The sequence below is a fragment of the Bubalus bubalis genome, chromosome 4 (assembly GCF_019923935.1).
Source record: "Bubalus bubalis isolate 160015118507 breed Murrah chromosome 4, NDDB_SH_1, whole genome shotgun sequence".
NCBI lineage: Eukaryota > Metazoa > Chordata > Mammalia > Artiodactyla > Bovidae > Bubalus > Bubalus bubalis.
This window is the reverse complement of record NC_059160.1, coordinates 162,340,226-162,346,340: the sequence shown is the minus strand read 5'-3', so window position 1 is coordinate 162,346,340 and position 6,115 is coordinate 162,340,226. Positions and strand designations below refer to the sequence as shown.

Below are 6,115 nucleotides of genomic sequence, written 5' to 3'. Positions count from 1 at the left end.
ACTTTAACTGGTAAGATCCCAACACCAATTGCCTCTGATAATTAAGTATGTATGATGTAATACCGCAAGCAACCAAAATCTGTACAAAGAATTTATACCAAAAACCTCAAGAACACTATAGATAAATCAATGCAGAATTTTAACAAATCTTTCAGTAATGCAGAGGTAGGCAGGAAAAATATACAGAAATGTACAATAGAGAGAAAAATAGGAAACAAAAAATAAAATTTGGCAGACCTAATGTGAGTCTGAGTGAACTCTGGGAGATGGTGATGGACGGGGAGGCCTGGCGTGCTGTGATTCATGGGGTCGCAAAGAGTTGGACACGACTGAGCGACTGAACTGAACTGAACTGAACTGAACATGCTAAAGCTGAAACTCCAATACTTTGGCCACCTCATGCAAAGAGTTGACTCATTGGAAAAGACTGATGCTGGGAGGGATTGGGGGCAGGAGGAGAAGGGGACGACAGAGGATGAGATGGATGGATGGCATCACCGACTCGATGGATGTGAGTTTGAGTGAACTCCGGGAGTTGGTGATGGACAGAGAGGCCTGGTGTGCTGTGATTCATGGGGTCGCAAAGAGTCGGCCATGACTGAGTGACTGAACTAATTGAACATCTTAATAATTACATGAAATGTCAGTTTCTTTATTTGTAACAGCTGCAAACTAGAAACAAGCAAGTTTCCCTCAATAGCCAAGTGGTTAAACCAGCTCTGGTTATGAAGCGTCTTCTACATTTTATTCCTCTTTCTTTTCTGTCAGGGAAAGGTTTACTCCACATCATGGAATACTACTCAATGATAAAAAGGAACATATGATACACACAAAGCTTGGGTGGATCTCAATGGCATTATTCTGAGTAAAAAAAAAAGGCCTAGTTCCAAAGGTCACATACTCTATGATTCCATTTATACAAAATTCTCTAAATGACAAAATGGTAGAGATGGAAAACAGACCAGCGGTTGCCAGGGGTTAGGGATGATGTCGGGTATTAGAGGGTGGGCATCGCATGAGGTGGCAGCATGAGAGACGCCTTTGTGTAGATTCTGGTAACCACCACCGCTATCAGCATCACAGTTCCTCATATGATAAAATGACAAGAACCCTGCGAACATATTGTACTAACGTCACCTTCCTGGTTTTGAAACTGTACTAGAGTTTCATAAGATTCAACCATTGGGGGGAATTTAAGTGAAGGCTGCACGAGTCTCTCTGTATTCCTTTTGCAACTTCCTGTGAATCTATAGCTCTTTTAAAATAAAAACATTTTAAAGATCATGTACACCCTGCTATATTTAAAACAGATAACCAACAAAGACCTACTGTCCAGCACAGGGAACTCGGCTCCATGTTATGTTCCAGTCTGGATGGGAGGGGGTTTGGGGGAGGATGGATGCCTGTATATGGATGGCTGAGTCCCTTCACTGTCCACCTGAATCTACCACAGTGTTGTTAATCAGCTGTACCCCAATACAAAATACTGTTGGTATTAAAAAATTAAAATTCAAAAACAAACAAAAAATCTTACAGCCTATATGAAGTGATAAACAGATCTTTGTATCTGCCAAGTGCTAACTTATGAGTAACTACTGGAGAAGGCGATGGCACCCCACTCCAGTACTCTTGCCTGGAAAATCCCATGGACAGAGGAGCCTGGTGGGCTGCAGTCCATGGGGTCGCACAGAGTCAGACATGACTGAAGCGACTTAGCAGCAGCAGTCCAGCAGCAGCAGCAGCATGGCAAGCTTAAAGTTCCTCAACCATCCCAAAGAGTTAAGGCATTTTAAGGGAAAAAGCACCTTAACTTCAGATCACTGGACTAATGTGAAATTATCCATGTTGATCTTATCCTTGAATATTCCTGAGAAAGATGTTAAAATAATAAAAAGACAATGCATGGCTTCCTGATCTGCGCTCCAGATTTCCTGGTGGTGGTTAGGCACAAGCAGCAAATGGGGCGGGGGGACCATGAGTCCTCAAGTGTTCCTTTCACAGTTCTGGACTTTAACATACCTTCCTACTACCCCATGCGAGCAGCTGACCAGGTGAAGCTGGTTGGACAAAGGGGCCAGGCTTGGTGCAGAGAGAAGGACTTCAGTTAGACCTCTGCCTCAAAATAGGTCTGAGGTCGTGGATAAGGACAGGGCTTCCCAGGTGGCACTAGTGCTGAAGAACCTACCTGCCAGTGCAGGAGACACACAAGACTTGGGTGTGATCCTCGAGTCAGGAAGATCACCAGGAGGAGGGCATGGCAACCCACTCCAGTATTCTTGCCTGGAGAATCCCATAGACAGAGGAACCTAGCAGGCTATGGTCCGTAGGGTCACAAAGAGTCGGGCGTGACTGAAGCATCTTAGCACGCATGCATGCATGGATAAGAATACAGCTAAGAGGAAATATGAACACCAAAGACAAGGAGCAACAGAAATGGGGCCAAAACAAGGTCGGAGCAGGACCCAGGCAGAGCTCACCTCTGGTCACCGGACTCCACTGCCCATTGCCTACTGAGCCAACCATGTGAGAAGCTCCACAATGCCGGGGCATTGGCTGCTCCCCGTGGTATCTAGCTCACCTCTGGTTCTAGCGGTTCTGCTCTAACCCCAGGGTCTGAGTTGTGCAGCCCCTACTACCACCCTCCTAGGCTGTGCTTCGCCAAGACACCCATGGAGCATGTTTCTCCAGTGATGGAGCCGAAGTTCTCTTTAGTAACCATGCACATTACAGACTCTCAGCCTCCCGGATGGTCATCAGTGACCACCTCTGGAGAGCAGTGACTGAAGCGGCAGAAATGGGAAGAGGGAATACTTGAAATTTAGCCTCCGTGCTGCTAACAGTGATGCCCTGATTATCATGGAAGATCCTCTTCTTATGGGGATTTATAGCTTCTTATGTTTGGTTTTCTAAGTTCTTTTCCTTTCGTTATGTTTCAAAGATATTCTATGAAGGAAACTCATTCATTAAAGGAAATCTCTACAGGACACTACTTACTCAACTGCAGAACTTCATGCCAAAAAATGAATTTCATCCTAACCACTACATTTGCTGCTGCTGCTGCTAAGTTGCTTCAGTCGTGTCCGACTCTGTGCGACCCCATAGACGGCAGCCCACCAGGCTCCATCCCTGGGATTCTCCAGGCAAGAACACTGGAGTGGGTTGCCATTTCCTTTTCCAATGCATGAAAGTGAAAAGTGAAAGTCAAGTCACTCAGTCGTGTCGACTCTTCGCGACCCCATGGACTGCAGCCTACCAGGCTCCTCTGTCCATGGGATTCTCCAGGCAAGAGTACTGGAGTGGGGTGCCATTGCCTTCTCCAACCACTACATTTAAGTTAGCTATGAAACTGAGAAAAGCTTTCAGAATTTAGGAATACAGTAAGGCCCCGAATACAAGCCCCGCCTTACAACCAATTTCCTCCAGCCCAGGGACACTTTTGTCTTAATGGTGTGGCAAGTGAATATTTCAGACCTCAGGGACCATGGCTGTGGAAGGGACCATGGCTGTGGAAGGATGCCTCTAGCCCATTCAAAGATGTGTGTAGTGTGCAACAGAGACTTGAGAAAGAGGAAGAGCTGGATAGGCATCTGGGCCTTGTATTTTTCTGAGCTTTGTAAACTCTGAGCTCAATAGGAGCTGAGATCACCAGAAAGGAATGGAACTGGGCCAGATCATGTTAGCATCCCAAAGAAATGTCTGTACAGAGAGAAGTCCAAATGTTAGGGCTCTATTTTTCAGTGAATCAATATAAAAAATTATATTCTTCAGCGCTTTTTGTTCATTTTTTATAAACAAGGGAATTAACTTCTTTGTTATCCATGACCCTATTTATCAGTGCCAAAGGAAAGTATGTTCCAGAAAAAAAGATGTCCTTCACAGCATCTGTTTCTTATTATCTGTCACTGGGAAATGTTGTAACCTAGCACAGTTGCTTGGGTTTTCTTAGTTTCGGGACAATTACAGAAGCTAGATCACTTTGGGTACCTGATATCACATCTATGTTTTTGTCCTTTAAAGGCGTTTAGGGGTAATTCTTAAGGGATCATTATATCCCATATTTTGTTTTGAAACTATTTCCAGCCCTTTGTGGGAGGACGCAGATACCTTTAGGTATAAAGAAGTGTGTTTCTTCACATGTTTATTTCCTACTAGCTTCCCTTTCCCTGTAACTTCAGCTATCCTCACATCTGCCCACAGCCTGCCTGTGTTTAACATCGTGGAGCTTTCTGGCCATCAGACACATGTCCAGGGGGGTCCAGTTGACTTTATGTTGGAAACTCCTGTATGCTTGCAGAGCCTTGGCCCCCACAGACGTCTGATTATGCCACCATGCTGCCTTCAGAATGGTCTACTCTTGTACATCGGGGAGACACAGATGGATTACGGATACCAGGCTACCCTAGGTTTTGCAGGTTGGCAAAAAAGCTCATTTGGGTTTTTTGCACCATCTTAAGGAAAAAATCAAATGAATGTTTTGGCCAATAGAATATTTTCCATTTGGGATCCAGGTCTGTAGACCATTCTTGGAATTCAGATATGGAGGCAGCCATTGTCACTGAAATTCCAGGCAAAATTCTGATACCCAAAAGATCTGGTTTCCTATACATGGGAGATGGTCTCTAGAGAGACCAAGCCAGTTATGAAGAGCTGGGGGTTGAAGATATAAAAACCTATAGGATAGCCAAGCATCCTGGACCAGGTGGAAACCCACAGAACGGACCATGCACCTCCTTCAGAGAAGAGAAGCTCACATTCACTAAAGCGTCCACAGTGCAGCTAGGCATTTTTAAAGACTCGGTGTGGAGACTGGGCATTTCCTTGGTAATCCAAATAAAAAATGGCCAAGTTCATTCCAGCCATAAGGCAATGGCTAGCCATGGGCTTCCCTGGTGGCTCAGAGGTTAAAGCGTCTGCCTGCAATGCAGGAGACTTGGGTTCAATCCCTGGGTCAGGAAGATCCCCTGGAGAAGGAAATGGCAACCCACTCCAGTATTCTCGCCTGGAGAATCCCATGGACAGAGGAGCTGGTGGGCTACAGTCCACGGGGTCACAAAGAGTTGGACACGACTGAGCGACTTCACTTTCCCTTTCAGCCATGGCTTTCTAAGGCTGGGGGCCACCACGGCCTTCCCCTTTGAAACTCATGAAAGCCCCCTTTGGCTGGTAGGAGAAGGGCTGGGAGAGACTCGAAAGAGTTGAGAACACAGATGCCTGTATTTAATCAGTTGCTCTGTACACACGCCCAAAATACACAGCAGTTGATTCTAAAACTAAGCAAAGGAATTACAATTTATTGAACACTTACTATGAGCCCAAATCAGGTTGATCCTTAAGCCCATGGCTGGCCTTAGCAGCACAGCCTCACCATGTGCCCTATCTGTTGGGTGGTCCCAGAGCCTCGGACCAGCTCTCCAGCTTCCTCATTTTGTCAAAGTTCGTCTTCCATGAGCTTAGGTATGGATTTCTCCGGAGCATCTCTGCCTTGAATTTCAAAGCATATATCCAATGACCTGAATGACATCTCCACCTGGATAGCTGACAGGCATCTCAAAATTAACACATCCAAAATTGAGCCCCTGATATCTACTACTTCCCCAAAGTAGCTCTTCCTGTGGTCTTCCCCATTTCATCTTCCAATTGCTCAAGCCCCAATGCTTGGTCTTATCCTTAAGCACTTTCTTTCATATACATATAAGCCACCCACAATTGACTTGTCAACAAATCCCACCAGATGCACCCTCAGTCATGTCCACATATGTCCAAAATCTGAGCGCTTCATACCATCTTTATAGCCACCCACCCCAATCCAAGCCATCACCATCTCTCTTTTTTTTAATTTATTTATTTTAATCGGAGGCTAATTATTTTACAATATTGTAGTGGTTTTGCCATATATTGACATGAATCCACCACAGGTGTACATGTGTTCCCCATCCTGAACCCCCCTCCCACCTCCTTCCCCATCCCACCCCTCTGGGTCATCCCAGTGCACCAGCCCTGAGCACCCTGTCTCATGCATCAAACCTGGACTGGCAATCTGTTTCACATATTACAATATACATGTTTTAATGCGATTCTCTCAAATTGTCCCACCCTTGCCTTCTCCCACAGAGTC

General features: G+C 45.4%; 1 protein-coding gene across 6 annotated transcripts in view; it reads right to left on the bottom strand.

The window, feature by feature from the left end:
• Nucleotides 1-6,115, bottom strand: part of WDFY4 (WDFY family member 4) — a 257,299-nt gene that overhangs the window by 56,717 nt on the left and 194,467 nt on the right. The window lies entirely within an intron of this gene.